Here is a 20,816-nt window from a genome sequence, read left to right as displayed (position 1 = left end):
CAGCCTGAGTTGACTGTAAAGCTCTGCCAAGACAGTGTAAGCAAGTCCTTCATATTTACTGATTCAAAATTATGTCTGCCAGATATTCTGAGCCAGAAGGCTGAAGATGATGTTCCAACCTTATAGGAAGAGAATTGGTGACTGACCAGGGAGTAAACTGTCTCTGTCATTGCTTAGTTTTGGAAGCTGCTTGCCTGTACTTCCTACCTAAGTAATAATTTTATTCTCAAGAATATGATAGGGTTGAAGACTAGATAGTTATAGATTCAGTTAGGCTTAAGTTGTTTAAGATTAAAGAAAATGTTTTAATGTCTAAAAAGTTGTTTGTTTTTTTTTGTTCTTTTTTTTTATTATATAATGTGATTTATTACAAATACATAATATAATAGAAATTACACGGGCTGATTTATTACAAAGTTCTTTTTTTTTTTTGGAAAGTCAATTTTTTTTTTTTATCAGTTACATTTTATTAACTCTGTATCCCAGCCGTGTCCCGATCCCTCATTCCCTCCCAGTCCCTCCCTCCCTCCCTCCCTCATCTCCACCGTGCCCCTTTCCAAGTCCACTGATGGGGGGGACCTCCTCCCCATTCATCTGATCCTGATGGGATGTGCATTGAACTTATGACAGGAGTCTACTGAGCGCATCTGAAAGACTCTAACTAGCAGTGTTTTCAAAGCAAAGACTAACTAGCAGTGTTTTGGCAGAGTACAGGGAATCATAAGAAAGAAGGGGAGTTAGTCTGATGGGGAAAGGATAGGAGCTCCACAAGTTGTTTTTTTTTAAGTTGCTAAATATAAGATATGATTGAATGATTTAGGTGCAAAACTTTAGACCCACCTGGACAGGATAGATAGTATTTTCTAAAAGGTTGTCAAATACAAATGAGCTAAAAATTTTGAATGTATCTTTTATCTATGGCTTTCCTGATTGTTTCATAACTGTTATTACTCTGTGTAGTTTATTATAAATAAATAAAGTCCATATGCAAAAAATCTGGATATCTGTCAGGTTCTTCTTTATTTATACAAGTTCCACATAACAAAGAAAGACTAATGATTATCCAAGTGACATATCTTATGTGTTTGATTTTTTGTTACATGTCCAGGGCTACAAGTTCAGTTACAATTAGAAATATAAACAGAAGAGTTATTATTATTATTATTATTATTATTATTATTATTCCAGAACTCCAATTTAAAGAATATAAAGAATGTCTTCTTCAAAGCAAATGCATTTATTATACTACAGCCTGCCTTTATATTGGCAGTGTTTGAGAGCACTGCAGACAAACGGAAAATATCTGAACCAGTCTTTCCATGAATAGCAAACACTAATCCTAACTTCTCTTTTATGTGCTTCATTATCTATGCTATAAGGTAGCAAAAGTTTATTTTAGTCAATCTGTCTTGCTTACTGAGTTCTATTCTCCCAGAGGTCTACCCTGTTGGACCTCCTATCTTTAAACTGCATTTTAGATACCTCTAAGCCTATTATAAAAATTGACCTTGAATACGTAACCTATTCTCTTGGCCAGTCAGAGTTTGTCAGTTGTCTCTGGTTTCCCTGCACCAATTTTACTGTTTGAGTTTGCTCGGAAGCAGATACACCCAAGAAGATTTCTGAAGTAATAGCCTCATCTCAATATGTGCTTATCTGTACTTAATGATCTCCTGGGCATAAGGAAGACTTCCAAATAGTGGCCAGATAAAGTTAATTTTTGAATTTTCCTAAAAAGACTCAGACATAATTTTCTCAGGAAAAGTCACAAAATGAATCATAATGCAGAAAATCTGCAAGAATGTAACACAGAGAGACCAAAATCCAAATGTTAGAGAATGCGGACAGGGAATGTAGCAAGCTACTCGGCTTTGCTGGAACTGTGTCAAGCAGCTGTGCTGACTTCAGCTTCATGATTCTCACTAGCTCCAGTGAACATGGCTGTCCCATGTATCAAGAACAGAAGCAACAGAAGGCTTACAAACTCATAGGAACTGAATAACTCTCTACTGGATTTAAAATAGGTCAAGACAGAAATAAATAAAAGTCTTGCTAGAATTCAATGAATATTAATGTATAACATACCAAAACCATGGAACACAATGAAAGTAGTGCAAAGAGAAAAATTGATACCACTAAGTGCCTATGAAAAATTAAAGAGATCTCATGAAAATTGTGCATGCTTATCTAATGCTTAAAAGGTGACATATACATATAAGTCATATAATAGCATATTTGTATATTGGGGTTTTATTACCCCAGAATAATATCTTCTAAATCTATCAATTTACCTGTTATACCAAAGTAATAGAACTTGTAAAATGAAGCTCTCTTTCTCCCTTTCCCTAATTCATGATTTATTAGAATGACTTAAGACTATAGGTCTAGCTAATCCCACAATAGCTGTCTATGTATGGAATGTCCAAGAATCCAGTAATTCTTCAGTCCATAAGGCTGCAGGTCTCAGCTGGCTTTTAGTATAAGGCTTCTGCCTTATACTAAATATTGAATACTGAAGAAGTAGGCTCTAATCCCAATGAAGGAATGGACTTGCTACTGAGGATCAGGAGGGAGAAGCAGGCAAAAAGAAAAGAGCTTTTCTTTTGCATGTTCTTTATATACTCTTCCAGCAAGTAAAGATAGATCTGTCCACTTCCAATGATCGAATTATGCAAAACAATCCCTCACAGGTATGCCCAGATGTTTTGGCGTTTTAGTTAATTCAGGATGTAGTCAAGTTGACAACCAAAAACAGCAGTGACACCTGTATGTTTCATAATTTCATTTTTAAGTAGATGAGTAATATTTCATTGTATAAATGTACAACATTTCCATTATCTACTTATGAGTTGGTGCACATCTACAGTGTTTCCTATTTCTAATTACTATTAATAGCACAGCAATGAATATGTTGAGAAAGGATTTCTGTAGAATGATGTAGAAGGCTTTGAGTATATGCCCAAGAATGGTACAGTGTATGATGTAGAAGGCTTTGGGTGTATGCTCAAGAGTGGTATAGTTGGGTCATTAGGTAGATCTATTCCCATCTACCTGAGGAACTGCCTCACTGATCTCCATAGCAACAGTGTGAAGTTTGCACTCCCACAGCAATAGATGAGTTTTCTCCTTACCTCCTGTCCTTGCCAGCATGAGCTGTCTTCTGCTTTATTGATCACTGGCAGTAAAGTAGTTTTGATTTACATTTTCCCGATGACTAAAGATGTTTACCACTTCTTTAAGGGGTTTTCAGCCATTTGTGTTTCGTCTTGTTGTACCTCATATTATATTTGAGTACTTTCTGCATGTCCAAGTTTTTCTTTTTCTTAGCAATTTATAAATTTTAGATATTAGCCCTCTATCAGATGTGTAATTGATAGTTATTTTTTACATTTAATTTTATGTATTTATTTATTGCAATTTATTCACTTTGTATCCCCATTGCAGCCCCCTCCCTCATCTCCTTCCAGTCCTACCCACACTCCCTCTTCTCCCCCTATGTCCTTTCCTAAGTCCTCCCCTTCTATCTGGCCCTAGATTATCAGATCTCATCAAGGCTGGCTACATAATCTTCCTCTCTGTCCTGGTAAGGCTGCACCCCCCAGGGGGAACTGATCAAAGAGTCAGTCACTGAGTTCATATCAGAGACAGCCTCTTTGCCCCTTACTAGGGAACCCACTTGGAAACTGAGCAGCCTACGAGTTTCCTCTGAACAGGGGAGATAGGTCCTCTCCATGTATTGTCCTAGGTTGGAGTATCAGTCTCTGCAGGGCCCCCTGGGCCCAGGTGTTTTGGCTCTGTTGTTCTCCTTGTGGAGTTCCTGACCCCTCCAGGTCTTTATCTCCCTTTTCTTCCATAAGGATTCCGGTACTCTGCCCAAAGTTTGGTTATGAGTCTCAGTATCTACTTCAATACCCTGATGGGTAGTCTTTCAGAGGCCCCCTGTGGAAGGCTCCTGTCCTATTCCTTTTCTTCATCTATTTCCTATGATTATCCTGTTTGCTCTTCTGAGAAAGGTTTCAGCCTCTTTTGTAGGGTCCTCATTTTGTTTAGCTTCTTTAGGTGTACAGGTGTACAGATTTTAATAGTTCTTTTCTTATTTTGTGTCTGCCATATTTCCGATGATGTCCTTTGCTATGCAGAAACTTTTAAGTTTCTTGGATTAACGATTAATTGTTTTTAATGCCCGGTGTTCTGGTCAGAGAGTTTTTCCTGTGCTGATGAATTCAAGACTATGCTCTACTTACTCTTCTATCCAGGCCAGGATATCTGACCTTGTGTTTAGGCCTTGATCCATTTGGAGTTGAGTATTATACAGAGTGATGAGTATAGATCTATTCTGCTACATCCATCCAACCTTCCAGTTTCGCCAGCACTATTAAAGAGTAAAACAGTCCTTTTAATTTCTGTAAATAACTGTGGTGGAATTTTGATTGGGATTACATTAAATCTGTTGATTGTTTTTGGTAGAGTGGCCACTTTCACTCTATTATAATCTTAGCAATCCATAAGCATGGGAGAGCTCCCAATCTTCTTTAGTGTCTTAAATCTTTATCATATAAATCTCTCACTTGCTTAGTTGTGTTACCTCAAGGTATTGCTTACCTTATTTCTTTCTCAGTCAGATTGTCATTGGTATACAGGAAGGTTCCAATACTTGGCTGTTTACCTGATTGTTGTGTATTAATTTTATATCCCACTACTTTGTTGAAGTGTTTACCAGCGATAGGGGTTTCATGGTGGAACTTTTAGGGCCAATCATACACATACACACACACGTATGTATGTATGTGTATGTGTATATGCATATATATACATATACATATATATGTATGTATGTATATATGATCATATCATTTACATGTAAAGATACTTTGACTTATCCCTTTTCTATTTGTATCCATTAAATTTTCTTCAGTTGTCTGTTGTGGTTCAAAATAATATTTCAAGTACTATATTGACTAGGTAGGGAGAGAATTGTCAACTTAGTCTTGTTCTTGATTTTAGGTGAAATGCTTTGAGTTTATCTCTGTTTAGGTTGATGTGTCCATTGGGTTCACTGTAAACTGTCTTTATTACATTTGATATGTCTCTTGTATCCCTAGTTCTTCCAGGACTTTTATGAGGAAGAGGTATTGGATTTTACATCTAATGAGATGATCATGTTTTCTGTTTGTTTGTTTGTTTTTATCTTTCAGCCTATTTATCTTGTAGGCTACATTTACCAATTTACAAATATTTAAGCATACCTGCATCTCGGGAAATGAAATCAACATAATCATGGGGGATGATCATTTTTATTTGCTTTTTATTTACTTTGCAATTATTTTATTTAGAATTTTTGAATCTATGTTTATAAGTGCTATTGGTCTGCAATTCTTTTTCTTTGTTGGTTTAGGTATCAGGGTAATTGTGTCCTCATAAAAACAATTAGACAATGTTCTCTCTGTTTCTGTTTTGTGGAATAAGTTGAGGATTATTGACATGATTTTTTTAATGTGTAGAATTCTGTGCTGAAACCATGTGATACTTTGCTCTTTTAATATTGGGTCTTAGTACATAATCTAGACTTGACTAGAATTAACTATGAAACTTGGCCTGTTCTCCAACAAAGGATACTCTTACCTCATCGTCTAAATTGCTGAGATTTCACACGAGATTCCCATACCTGGCTAACATATGACTCTAAATTAATCCTAGTTTTGGGTTATCTGAGTCATGTGAATATTTGGAAGACATAAAAAAATCTTATAAAAATCATATAATAAAGTTGAAAGATAAAAATTGTATACATTGTAAATAAATAGCAAAGAGCAATTTTTGCCCCGTCTACTCTGAAGTTACTGCTCCAGTGATCATATTTTCCCAGTCACAGCTATTTTTTTTAACTTTTTCTTTTCTTACTTTTTTTTTTTGTAATCATGGGAAACTGCTTATTGTGAGCACTTATTACTCAATTGAAGTGATTTCTTTTAAGGACAGAGATAGCATGATTGAGATTTATCCAATTGGAAGCTTATCATGGAACATGATTGCCTATCTTAATGCATTATATACAATCAGAAAATGTATGTTAATTAGACAAATTATCTGCAAGTGTGTTTATAAAGTCCTGTGTTTGGGAGAACTTACATTTAAAATTGACAAGGACAAGAATGTAAGGAATAGAGCTGCCTCAACCCATTTTCTGCTTCTCTGAATGGACAACTTACACTGGGTAATTCATGAAGGAAAGAAATGTTTCACAATATCAGAGACTTGGAAATAATAACAAGAAGCCAACACCCAGTAGGGACTTTCTTGCTATGTTACAGGGTGGCAAAGGGTGTCATGCAACATTAATTTCCTCACAACTACGGCAAAATATTTGACAAAATCAGCTTTAAATAGAAAGAGTTTATTTGAAGAAGATGGTGATGGTGAGAATGGTTTGTGAACATTCAGTAGGAGCTTAAAGTAAGTGGCCACATTGTGTCTATAGTCATGAGGCAGAGAAATGATTTGTTTTTTCTTTTCATTTTTTTTCTTTTCAGACAAGGTTCCCATAGGAACCCAGCTCATGAGCTGATGCTATCCACCGCAGGATGGAAGTTTCTCCTCAGTTAAATCATTATGGAAACTCCCCTATAGCCACACCCAAAGGTTCACTATTGGGGTGACTAAAGCTGAGAATGAAGATTAAATAGCACACATGGCAAGAATGCGACAGTAAAAGAGCAGGTGTGCTCATGTCTCCTCTTGTCGTTAAACCATTAATTCTGGTGTGTTTCCCGAAACACTACCTTCTAGCTTTACCTGGGAGCTAGCTGTCCACACCAGCCTGAGAATCATGTAGGCCATTTTTACTCTCTTTCTTATTCTTCATTTCTAATTTCCCAGTCTTACCCCTGGCCCTGTAGCAGATTACTTGCAGGAAGGAATCTGTACTCCTTCCTGTGAACACTTTCAGCTCCCCGTTGTGGGACCCTGGTGGCCTAGGGGTGCAGAATTAGCAATGAGTGAGTGTCAACCCTGGATACCTCAAACATAAGGACTGCAGGAGTGGGCTCTCTCTCTCCCCTGAACCTGGCACCATAAAACCAGATCCTCCACCATCAACCCTAGTAAGAATTTATTACTCTGACCGTTATCAGGTCCTCCCCACATACACATCCCACAGCCTCTGAGTATGCAGATGAAGCATCTTTGATCATTCCTTGCACAGGACAATGGTACATAGCCACACAAACCTTACCGCAGAGACCCTGGTGACCTCCACAGGAGCACAAATACCCTCTTTCAATAAACTAAACCAGTTCTCTGAAGCTATTACTGGGTATGTACTTTGCTGGAGCACTCATTGCCCAGTGAAACCCTGCATTGCAGTCACACTCTCCGGCAATCTTCATTCCCTCCTGTCCAGCTTCATTCCCTCCTGTCCCCAAGGGCAAAGGGGACAAAAGGTGGCACCCCCTCCACTTTCTAAGCCATCCACATTCATTTGTGGCAGCCTACAATAACTAGAATGAGGTTCTACCTGGGACCCCCCCGAATGGTCAAACCTGGCAAGTCCTCAGAAAAAACTCCCTCCCAGGCAAGGACACATTTGAGAGAGAGCAACAGAAACAAATGAATGGAATACATGCCCAGCAAAGATAAGGCTAGATATCAATACCTAGAATCTTAGCCATCCCCAAACTAGATGCCTAGACACAGGCACAAAAATAAATCATAAACAACTAAGATAATATAGCTCAACCAAAACACAGTAACTCTACTACTATAGGTCCCAGGAAATGCAATATAAATGAAGCATAAGACAGAGACTGCAAAATAGCTATTATGAAAATATTTTCAGCAAAATGACAGAAGAAAATTACCCTAACCTAAAGAAGGAGGTACCTCTAAAGGTAAAAGAAACACAAAACATCAAATAGACTGGACCAGAAATGAGAATTCCCATGACAAAAAATAATCACAATAATAAATGTATAGAACATAGAAAAGATATCAGAAGCTGCAATAGAAAAAGGCCAAATAACCTACAAAGGCAGATTTATCACAATGGACACTCTAAAAGCCAGAAGGGCTTAGACAGGCATTCTATAAACTCTACAAGACCATAGATATTGGTCTGTAATTATTTTTTCTTTGTTGGGTCTTTATGTGGTTTAGGTGTCAGGGTAATTGTGACAAATTCCTCGTTACACATATTCTCCTGTGTTGAAAGACTAGAAACTACCAGGTCTAGAAGCTCACTAGCGCTCACAAAGGCAGGCACTTTGCCATCTGACTGAAATTAGCAGGGGTGCAGGTCAACTTACTGGAAAAATATCCTGTGTTCATAATCAGAATCACTTTGACACACACTCAGCCCTAGTGATACTCAACCTAGTCACATCTCAGTTCGCATCACCTTGTTTTGCCCTACAACAAGTGTTTCCCCCCTGACTAGCAGACTTCTGAACCTTCGCACTTGTTGTCTGTGATGGGGACAGAACGTTTTCTGCTGCTCTGGTTCTAATTCAGGTTTTAGCATGCTGTTTCCTGAACCATCGGAGAAGGACGTTCTCAGCATCTCTACCTCGTTTTTCTGACTCAGTCATATATATGTGAAAATATCTTGCCACTTACCCTATTAGGATAGGATGCTGGGTGTGGTACCATTCTTTCAAGGACTTTGGGGGTCCGAGTTGTTTTCTTTTTATCATTCACTGTATATTCACTTGCACACCAAAGGTGATAGTGATTTTTAACCCTTTCCTGGTGGCTTAGAGCTTTGGCTCCTTATTTAAGAAGAATCATGGTAAGAGGGTTGTACTTTCATGCCTACAAGATCTCCTCAGGGCCTTCTCATTCCATATATTTCCAGATGATTTTTTTTTTCAGTGTTGCAGTAGGAAAAGAACCTTGAATATGCGAGGAAAATCTCTGCTTGAGGCTGAGGATCACAGATATTCTATATGGCCACACTATTCACACTCAACACTAGGAATTCAGTGTTTCTTTGAAGTATGCTTCTTCCTGCTTGCAGAGGGGGTGATGTCCCCTTCTTCTCTGTTCATTCACAAATGATAAAGTTCTAGTGCCCTGCTTTTGCAAGGGATGTTTCACCTCTCTGACAATGTTGTGCTTTCAAACCATTACTCTTCCCTGTTTTACAAGTGTGGAACTACCTCATTTGTGCTTACAAGTTATTACATTATCTTATACTGAAGAAGTTTAGCTTTATCCCAACAGGTTCATAAGTTTGAGGGCTTACAAAATAACTCCAGCAACAGTATCAAAGAGAACATCTGAGAAGCATAAAAATCTGGCTTGCAAATTTATAGGAATAAGATAATGAAGGTTTGAGTAAGAAGAGATACTAAAGGTGGTAGAAACTTTTCAGATTCAATTATCATTGTCTCAAAGGAGGAGTTGGCAATACCTGGTGATTATCCAACTTAGTTGACCAGCAGACTTGCTAATTGCTCCATGGTAGTATCATGCATGACACATTTTAACTAAAAGGTTCATTGTAAATTCAATTTGAACATAAAAGAACTGGAAGTTTTCCAATGTGGTAAACTGAGTTAAAGACATTAAGAGAGCATAGCCAGAATCTGGAAACAACCCAGATGCCCCTGAGCTGAGGAATGAATACAGAAATTGTGGTACATTTACATAATGGAATATTACTCAGCAATTAAAAACAAGAAAATCATGAAATTTGAAAGCAAATAGTGGGAACTAGAAAAGATAATCCTGAGAGAGGTATCCCAGAAGCAGAAAGACACACATGGTATATATATTCATTTATAAGTGGATATTAGACATGTAATATAGGATAAACATACTAAAATCTGTACACCTAAAGGAGCTAAGCAAGATGGAGGATCCTGGGTAAGATGATCAATCCTCATTCAGAAAGGCAAACAATATAGACATCAGAAGAGGGAGAATAAAAGGAACAGAACAGGAGCCTACCACAGAGGGCCTCTGAAAGACTACCCAGCAAGGTATCAAAGCAGATGCTGAGACTCATAGCCAAACTTTGGGCAGAGTGCAGGGAATCTTACGAAAGAAGGGGGAGACAGAAATATTTGGAGGGGACAAGAGTTCCACAAGGAGAAAAACAGAGCCAAAAAAATCTGGGCACAGATGTCATTTCTGAGAATGATACTCCAACCAAGGACAATGCATGGAGATGAACTAGAACCCCTGCGCAGATGTCACTCATGACAGCTCAGTCTCCAAGGGGTTTCCTAGTAAGGAGAACAGGGACTGTTTGTGACATGAACTCAGTGGCTTGCTCTTTGATCACCTCCCCCTGAGCGGGGCAGCAGCCTTAACAAGCCACAGAGACAATATAGCCAGTCTTGATGAGACCTGATAAGCTAGGGTCATATGGAAAGGGAGGAAGACCTCACCTATCAGTGGACTTGGGGAAGGGCATGGTAGGAGAAGAGGGAGGGAGGGCGGGATTAGGAGCGGATGAGAGAGGGGGCTGCAGCTTGGATTCAAAATGAATAAATTGTAATAAATAAAAAAATAAAATTTAAAATGCAAATAAAAAAAGGACTTGCTTTAAAGATTTCTAGGATCGTATTCAGTAAAGAGGCTCAAAAACACATTGACTAACACAACAGATACTAAGTTCAACGGGGAAGTCGATGCGGGTCTGGAGATCAAAAGAGATACTGATTTGCAACCTTATCCATGTTGGGGTTTATTGACGCGAGTGATGTTATCCACAGGATATAAGGGTAGAAACATCAGGAAAAAAAAAAAAAAAACCAGACAGAGTGAATACAGGGTATTTGTGCAGATAATTGTCATAAAAGATATCAAAGTACAGGGTTTAGATAATTAGTAGTTTCAGACAGTCACTTAGTGATGAAAAAGTTGGACTTACGATTTATCAATGTATCTTTCAAACCCAAACAGCAGAGACGATGAAGAAAAAGCCCAAGAAAATCTTTTGCATGTGCGAAGCAAAAGATTACATTTGGAAAAAAAAAATTACAGTTACATGCTATAGTATTTTTCTAGAAGATATTGTACTTGTATATATCTTTTTTCTTACACTTTTAGCATGATGAAATTTTTTTGACGAAAATCAGAAAGAAAGAATGTAGTGTGTGTATCATTTATAACGCTCATTTGGGGCACAGTAATTTTCCTTATATTGCCAATGGTTCCAAATTCTCTTTCTGAAGAATATCAAGCTGGGGTGCTGCAGAACGATAACAGAAACAGCAAAAAAGAAAGTGCTATCCTAAGGTCCAATGATGCATACAAGACTTATTGGGGGTTTTATTGCTGTATAGTACCATCACCATATCAACTTATAGAAGGAAAGGTGTGTTTGGTATTATGTTTCCAGAGAGAGACAAAATTTCACCACCATCACGGTGGGAATCACGGCAACAGGCATCCCAGTATAGCAAAAAAAAAAAAAAAAGCAGCAGATAAGAGCTTACATCTCTGTATACAAATAGGAAGCAGAGTCAATCAACTTGACAAGGCTTAAGGTATTTGAGATTATTTTTAATTCACCTTAAAGCCTCATCAGAGCCCCATCCATCCTCTCCTCCGAGTAACACCCTCACACCCCTCCCCTATAACCCGTCATTTACTCAGAGAAGGGGAGGGCCGCTCATAGGTACCAACCAACCCTGGTACGCTGAGTCAAGACTAGATAGACATATCCTCTTTCACTGAGGCCAGACGAGGCAGCCCAGCTTCACGAAAGGGATCCAAAGTCAGGCAACCGAATCAGACATAGCGCTTACTCCAATTGTTAGGCAACCCACATAAATAACAAGATGCACTTCTGCTACCTATGTGTAGCGGGTCTAAATCCAGCCCATGCATGCTCTTTGGTTGGTGGTTCAGTTTCTGTGAGCCCCCATGGGTCTCACAGGTTAGTTGACTCTGTGGGTCTTGTAATGTCCTTGATTCCTCACTCTTTCCCTCAGCTCTTCCACAAGACTCCTCGAGCTCCACTTATTGCTTGGCTGTGGATCTCTGCATCTGTTTCCAGCACCTGCTGGATGAAGCCTCTCAGAAGATGAATGTACTAGGCTCCTTTCTGCAAGCATAGCAGAGTATCATTAATAATTTCAGGGGTTAGCTCTCTCCCATGGAGTGGGTGTCAAGTTGATAGTTGGCCATTCCCTTGATCTCTGCTATATCATCTTTCCACTACTTGTAGGCAGAATAAATTCTGGGTGGAAGGTTTTGTGGGTGGGTTGGTTTCCCCCTCCCTCCACTGGAAGTCTGCCTGATACAGGAGATGGTGAGTTCAGGTTCTATATCCCGTCCTGATAAAAGTCTCAGCTAAGCTAACCATTGGTGGTACACGCCTTTAATCCCAGCACTTGGAAGGCAGAGACAGGCAGATCTCTTCGGGTTTGAGGCCAGCCTGGTCTACAGAGTGAGTTCCAGGACAGCCAGGGCTACACAGAGAAAAAAAAAAATGATACTTTCTAGTTCCATCCATTTGCCTGCAAATTTCATGATGTGCTGTCTGGAAAAAAACGAAACAAAAAAAATCAAACAAACAAACAAGGAAAACATCCAAACTAAATGTCTCAGCTAGGGTCATTCTAATAGACTCCTGGAAGCCTCTCCCATCCCAGAGATGCCCCCCAACATTGATTTCTCTTCTCTCTCCAGCCTTCCCTCCTCCCCACTCCTGTTCCTCTCCCTAAACCTTTCCCATCCAGTTCGCTCCTTCCTTCTACTTCAGATGTCTACCCCTTTTGAGAGAGATTCAAGCATTCTCCTTTGGGACCTCCTTGTTACTTGGCTTTTTAGGTCTGTGGATTATACTCTGGTTAACCTGTACTTTATGGCTAATAATCACTTATAAGTGATTATATTCCATATGTGTCTTTCTGGGTCTGGGTTACCTCACTCAGGATGATCTTTTCTAGTTCCATGTGTTTGCCTACAAATTTCATGATCTCCTTGTTTTTAATAGCTGAGTACTATTCCACTGCCTAGATGTACCACATTTTCTTTATCCATTATTTGGTTGAGGTACATCTAGGTTGGCTACAATTTCTGTCTATTATGAATAAAGCTCCAATGAACATAGTTGAACAAGTATCCTTCTTGTATGGTGGAGCATCTTTTGGGTATATGCCCAGAAGTGGTATAGCAGGGTCATGAGCAGAACTATTCCCAATTTTCTGAGAAGCTACTGGATTGATTTCTACAATGGTTGTATGAGTTTGTACTCCCACCAGCAATGCAGGAGGGTTCCCCTTGCTCCACATCCCAGGCAGCACGTGTGGTCACTTGAGTTACTGATTTCAGCCATTCGGTTGTGTATAAGATGGAATCTCAGAGTCCTTTTGATTTGCATTTCCCTGATGATTAAGAATTCTGAACATTTCTTTACGTGCTTCTCAGCTGTTAGAGATTTCTCTGTTGAGAATTCTTCATTTCGCTCTGTACCCCACTTTTTAATCAAATTATTTTGTTTGTTGGTTTTATTTCTAAAACATATATATGTTATTTGCCCTAGGTGACATAATTCCCCATTAAAGCCACATTTCTAAGTCTTCCCAAATGACAACTGGCTGATGACTAAGTATTCAGATACTCAAAATTATGGGGGCCATCTCTAACAAACCACAACAGAGACTTTCTCGGTTTATAGTTCCACATAACAGTTTATCATCAAAAAATAAATAAATAAATAAAAGTAATAATGCAAGGCAAGAACTTGCAGACAGGAACTACCTAGGATATTTGTTTATTGGCTTGTTCCTCCTAAGTTGCTCAGACTGCTTTCTTAACCACCCAGGCAGGATCACCTACCCAGTGCTGGCACCACTCACAGTGAGCTTGTACCCCCCACATTAATCACTCATCAAGAAAATGCCCTGCAGATTTGCCACTAGTTCAATCCTATGAAGGAATTCTTCTCAACCAAAGAATCCTCCTTCCTAGATGATCCTAGCCATCATAATAAGCATTCTCATATACCATTGTTTCATTGCAGTAAACAGTGTGGGCAAAATTCAATAACACATCACAGCATTGGAGAATCAACTCCGTCTTATTTCTTTGTAAAAACAATAAAATAAAATTTTGCAATATTGAGAAGTTAATATTTATTTCAGTATATATGCATACATGCACATGAATGCATTTAGAATGATTCCTATCTGTTACACAAAAGAAATAATTTTATCTGGACTGCCAGCTTTTCCTAATTAATTTTTAAAAATAAAATAGAGGCGTTCTGACTATGTAGATCTTCAGTAGTATTTCTGTAACTTTTTGTCACTTTCTATCTAAGAATGCAAACGTTTTCAGCCTATTCCAATTCTTGAATCAAAGGATAACCATGATAACTGTGCACTGTTCTTTCTGTGTGCCAAAGTGCAGCATTCTAATCCCTTGTTACTCTGGCAATGCAAACCTTTCCATTAACCTTCTTTTCTTTGGTCTGCTCTGGTTCATGCTAGATATAAACCTTTTATGAGCTGAACAAAGAACTCTCCACCATAAACGGCTCCCAGTGATTTTCCTTACTCTTAATTTTGCTCTTGACACTAGTGTAATTTTCCCTTATCTACTCAGAACTTCAGTATTTATTATTTCAAAGTATTCATATATCTGCCTATGATATTTCCTTTGCCTTTCTTCACCTAGCTTCATCATAAAGCTATCCTTTGCAACACTCAGGCTTTCTATCTTCCTTTCTCTGGGTCTTAGTCGGGTGGAATGGACTCTAATCTCTCTATTATTTCTGGAGTGGGAAGGAACAGCTGCCCCCTTTACTTTGTCTGTTTATAATCCATCTAAAAAGCTTTGCCCTCAATCCCACTTGAATTCTCCTAGTTCTTTTTATAGCAGATATTGGAGGAAGGAGTTTTTATCTTCATTGATTCCTTTCTCTTCATGAACAATGTCTCCATTTTCCCTTCCATCACTATGTGTGTACCTGTATATCTTCTTTTCTTCTTTTTTCAGGTCCCATTCTCCTGCATTGCTTTTAGATTTCAGCGGTATATATAATTCCTTGTCTTTTCCTGGCTAGAATTTATGAACTCTCAAGTAGTTCTTCACACTTTAATTATTTAGAACCCTAAAAGAAAATATCATGCTCTATAGAAATTCTGGTATCTTTCTCAGTACAATAAATCTGAATGTGTGGTTAGAGGTTCATAGGTCCTTGGGCTATTATATTTCACGTGCATCCAGAAATGAACACTATTAATCTACTTATTTTAACTACTTGTCTCCCCTTAACTTCCTACACTAAGTAAAAAAAACAAAAAACAAAAAACAAAAAACAAAAAACAAAAAAAAAAAAACTCATAGGAAATATCCTTGTAATTTTTCTATCTTACAAGTACAAAACTATTTGCTATTTGTCAATCACAATGGTTATCTCCACTGAAACAAATTGGCTACTTATTGATTATGTCATGTTTATGGCCACTTGCTAAGTACTATGTAAGTCAGGGAAGATTGGAAGAGAAAGAAAGGTCAAGAAGATAAATAAATGGTATTAAGATTTGACTGGCTGATGAATTAAGTAGCACAAAAAAGTATTGCTTAAAATAATCAAATCACCAGGGGTGTGTCTCACTCTCCACATTCAAGTTCATTCTTAACCAACTGGTAAGAGACTCTGTGAGAGCCCTGGGCATCACTAATTGTTTTTATATGATCCTGTTCTTCTAGAAGTTTGAGGAAAATATTTTCAAAAAAAGAAAGAAAGAAACGGTAAGAAAAAGGTTTTTTAAAATGTCATGGAATTGAGGAATCCTGTTTCTTCCTGTTTAAAGATTTTCTATTTCAAAGGATGTCACTTATCGACAGTGACCATGAAAATATTTCATTAAAGAGAAGAACTTAATGAAGTAGGAGTTTTTCATATCTAAATGAACCTTGACTGGAGGAATCAGTGTACTTGTGTTTGCATAGAATAACATATTCTATAGTAGTCCCTGGATTGCAAAATCATGCCAGGATCTAACTGAATTGATTAAGATCTAGATTTCCCCTTTTTGTTTTAGATGCATCAGGCAAGAGTAGAGGTCTGATCTCTGATATTAGAAATAGATTGGGACTGTGTACCGATGTTCGTTTAGGTGTCATCCACCCAAAGAGCATCAGACCCGTCCGATACCTTTTTCTCAGAGGCGGGACCTGGGAAATCAACCCGCATGCAACCAGAAATGCTCTTCTCTGGGTCCAAAGCGGCTGACCCTGAGTGCAGTGCTTAGCCTCGCATCCTGAGCATAACATTTTAGCTTTTTATACTGTAGAGAGCTGCAGAATGCTATGCCTTAAAGATGGAGCTGGTTTCCGCCTTCCACCTTCCCGATGGTGAGTGCTCTCTGTCACGAACAATTCCACATTTGGCTAAGGCTGAGGATCTGGCTTGCTTCCATGTATATGGACCTATCTGCATTGCCCACGTGGCACGCCTGGGTTGGCTACCCAGAGGCTATTTAAGCTGTGGGCTGGCTTTCCCCAGGGTCCGAGGATTGTTCAAGGTTTCTGAATAAACTGCATTGGAAAAAAAAAAAAAAAAAAAAGATCTAGATTTCCAAAATCCTCTACAAGCTCAAAGGGAAAATTGTGCTTCTGTAGTTCAGGAATAGACTCGTGTGTGTCTGTGTGTATGTATGTATGTATAGATGGATGGATGGAAGGATGGATGGACATGTGTGGTCTGTGCGAGTGTACAAGCATTCCTATATATGTGACTTTATAATTCTATAGATAATTACTATTATTAAGTGGAGTTTTTCAGAGACAATTGTTTCGGTATGGACATTGCATGCAAAACCAAAATACAGTCTCTTGTACTCAGTGTCATAAAAACCAACTGTACCTTGAAATAGATCCTTCATCCAAAGCCATGACACTTGAAGCATCTAATTAGAGTTCCCATGATAAGAATCTTTTCTCTGTTGTTCCTGTTAGGAACATAAATTTGGCATAATTTATCTTCTTTGTTCTCTTTGTCTTTTTCTCAATCTCTGTCTCCATGTGTCCTCTATTTTCCCCCTTTACCTTATGAATCTTTCTTCCTCTCCCTCTCTCTTTCCATTCCTTCCTTTCTCCCTCCTTTCCTCTCTCTCTCTCCTTTCCTTCCTTTTTCTCTTCTTTCTCCCCCCTCCTTCCCTTCCCTCCTTCCGTCCTTCCTTCCTTCCTTCAAGAACTTCAACTGTGGCGTGATGTTAAGCAAGTATTCTACCAGTAAAATGCATTTCCAGTTCTTATTTTACATTTTAAACTTTTTAAAAATGTATTTATTCACTTAGCATCCCAGTCATAGATGATAGCCCCCTCTTTCCTCTCCTCTCAGTCCCCCTTCTCCTTTACTCCCCCCTCCTCTACAATTATCATTTTCATATGAAAAAAAAACAAAAGAAAACAAACAAACAAACAAAACTAGAATAGCGAAGGCGAAGGCAATCCTATGCAATAAAAGAACTTCTGGAAGTATCTCCATCCCTGATCTCAAGCTGTACTATAGAGCAATAGTAATAAAAACTACATGGTACTGGCATAGAAACAAACTAGTTGATTAATGGAATTGAATTGAAGATGCAGAAATAAACCCACACACCTATGGACATTAGGTTTTTGACAAAAAAGCAAAAACCATACAATGGAAAAAAGAAAACATCTTCAACAAATGGTGCTGATCTGCATGTAGACTGGCTGTCTACATGCAGAAAATGCAAATAGATTTGTATTTGCATTTTCTGCAAAACTCAAGTCCAAGTGGAACAAAGACCCCAAAATAAAACCAGGAACACAAAGTTTATAGAAGAGATAGAGGCAATGCCTTGAACTCATTGGCACAGGAGACAACTTCCTGAACAGAACACCAACAGCTCAGGTTCTAGGATCAACAATGAATAAATGAGACCTCATGAAACTGAAAAGCTTCTGTAAGACAAAGGACACTGTCAATAGAACAAAACAGCAGCCTACATATTGGGAAAAGATCTGCCACAACCCTATATCAGACAAAGGGCTAATATCCAAAATATATAAAGAAATAAAAAAATTTAAACAACAATAAATCAAATAATTCTATTAGAAATGGGCTGAGCATAGAGAACCTTATAGGAGAGAAAGAGGGGGAAAAAAGAGACAGTGTGTGTGTGTGTGTTGGTGGGGGAATGGAAGGGATAGGAGGTCCACAAGAAGACCTGGGCCCAGAGGAGCTTTTGGAGACTGAAACACCAACCAAGGACCATGAATGGACTAGACCTAGGCTTCCCACATATATATATACCCAGTGGGCAGCTTAGCCCCTACAAAGGACATTGAGAGCTGTCTCTGACATGGTCTCTGTTGCATGCTTTTTGATCACTTCCACCTCACAGGGCTGCCTTGCCAAGACACTGTGAAAGAATAAGCACACAATCCTGATTCAACTGGATATGCTAAGATGAGGTTTTGGTTTTTGGGTTGTTTTTTTTGGGGGGGGGAGTACTCACCTTTTCTGAGGAGCAGGGGAGTAGAGGGATGAGGGAGGGAAGAGTTAAAGGGACCAGGAGGAGAGGAGGGAGAGGGCTAAGATTGAGATGTGAAGAAAAAACTAAATAAAGAATTATAAAAATAAATTTATTTTTTAAACGAGGTACAGAGCTAAATAGAGAATTCTCAAAAGAGGAATCTCGGATGTTTGAGGAGCACTTAAAGAAATGCTCAACACAATTAGTCGTCAGAGAAATGCAAATCAATAGCACTCTGGGATTCCATCTTACACCCATAAGACTGGCTGAGATCAGTTTAATTTTTTTTTCATTTTTTAATTCAATTTACAACTCAGTCATAGGCCTCTCCCTCCTCTTCTCCCAGTTCCACCCTCCCTCCCATATCTCCCCTCCCCTATTCTCAGGAATAGGGGAGGCCCCTACCCAGATAACCCAGCTCTTCTATTCACATGAAGACTGAGTTCATCTTCCTCCCCTGTGGCCTGGTAGGGCAGTTCCATCAGGGAGAAGAGATCAAAATGCAGGCAACATAGTCCATGTCAGAGATATCCTCTGTTTCCTTAACTGGTGGGCCTGCATGAGACCTAAGCTGAGCATAGGCTACTTATATGCAGAGGCCTTAGGTCCAGACCATGCATTGTGCTTGGTCCTTGCTTCAGACTCCATAGGGCCCTTGTTAATTGGCCCTCATGGTCTTCTTGTGGAGCTTTTGTCACCTCTAGTCCCATGAATCCTTCCCCCAACTTTTCCAGTAGACTCCCTATGTTTGCCCAATGTTTGGCTGTGAGTCTCCATATCTGTTTCAAACCCTTGCTGGGCGGAGCCTCTCAGAGGACAACTCTGGTAGGTTCCTGTCTGCAAGCATATCAGAATATCATTAATAGTAGTTGGGTTTGGCTTTCTTCCATGGGCTGGGTCTTAGGGCCAGGCCCAGCATTGTTTGGACATTCCTTCAATATGTTCTATCTTTGTCCAGCAGGTCTTGTAGGAAGGGCACGTTTTGGACTGAAGTTTTTTGGGGTGGGTTGGTCATCTCCTCTAGGAGATTTTGTCTAGATGAAAGGAATTTTGTCTAGATAAAAGGTGTCCTCTTCAGTCTCCATGGCCCTGCTACTAAGAGTCTCAGCTAGAGTCCCCCTCATATCCTCCCAGAGGCCTATTCTGATTTAGGTCTGCAGCTTGTTGCAGATTTTGCGACCCTGTCCCATTAAACTCCCTGGGCTCTCTTGAAGTTGCTATCCTGCTTCTGCCTCATAGTGGCCAGGATTATACCCTGTACCACTGTGATCAACTGGTTTTGCTTTTTTTTGATTTTCTTTCTCTGTATGAAGCTCATCTCCTTTGTTCAGATAGTATCTATTCAAGATGTGAACTGATTCCTGAATCATTCATCAAAACAAACTATTTCTCTGAATTAGATTTGATATAGCTTTCCTATAATATCACATATTGATCCTAGATAGCTTAGATTTGTAAGGATTCTTTCTAATGCTAGAAGGTTTTATAGTGGAGCATTTCCCATTCAATAAAGAATACATTGTCATCAGATTTCTTTGTGAATAATTAAATTAAAACAAGCTGGAATAATATAATGAAGACATACAAACAATGAGAATATAGCTTACTATCTTCACTGCTTTCCTTTGGTGATATGCATGTAAAGTAGACTGATGTTTTGAATAGGGTGAGGGTCTATGCAGGCTCTGTGTGAGCACAAACCTGTTTACAACTCAGCCTCACATTATCACATTATGACTGGAGCAGGAATTGACCTCCAGTTTTTAGCTGGTGGCTTTACTATGCTTCCCAGAGTCCAATACAGGCACACTCTTCACTGCTTCTGTACCAAGCTCCTATATCATTTAATAAACTTGTCTCTTTCTGTAGAGTATGGACTCCATGTCCTGTCCTGGGAATGGATGCCCTTCCTAACAGTGATTCCACTTCAGGAGATTAAAAAAAAATGTGTAATTGACCTGTCATTTTTGCAATAAGTATGCATTTTTTAATTGTTTGGATGATTGTGCTTGAAAACCAATTCTGTTTCAATTTACACGCTTACAAATATGAACACATTTGAATCTGTTCTAACTCTGAATCTCTTCCCTCTTAGACAAGACTCTAAGCTTATCAGTTCTATAAAGGTCAATCTAATGCCATACTTTTCTGTCCTTATGAGTTTCTCCCAACTACTTAAATGTTAAAATTCATATTTATTGAATTTAAAAGCATCATATAAATGGTTCCATGGATTAATGCATCTGTTGGCAATCTTGACAAAGTGATCTCTGAGAATCAGAGATCCAACAGACTCCCTTACACCATCCTCTACACAAAAAGTTGGGTGAGAAAAGTGGTAGCGAG

This window comes from Meriones unguiculatus, chromosome 20 (assembly GCF_030254825.1).
Source record: "Meriones unguiculatus strain TT.TT164.6M chromosome 20, Bangor_MerUng_6.1, whole genome shotgun sequence".
Taxonomy (NCBI): Eukaryota; Metazoa; Chordata; class Mammalia; order Rodentia; family Muridae; genus Meriones; species Meriones unguiculatus.
Note: the sequence above shows the minus strand (reverse complement) of the source record.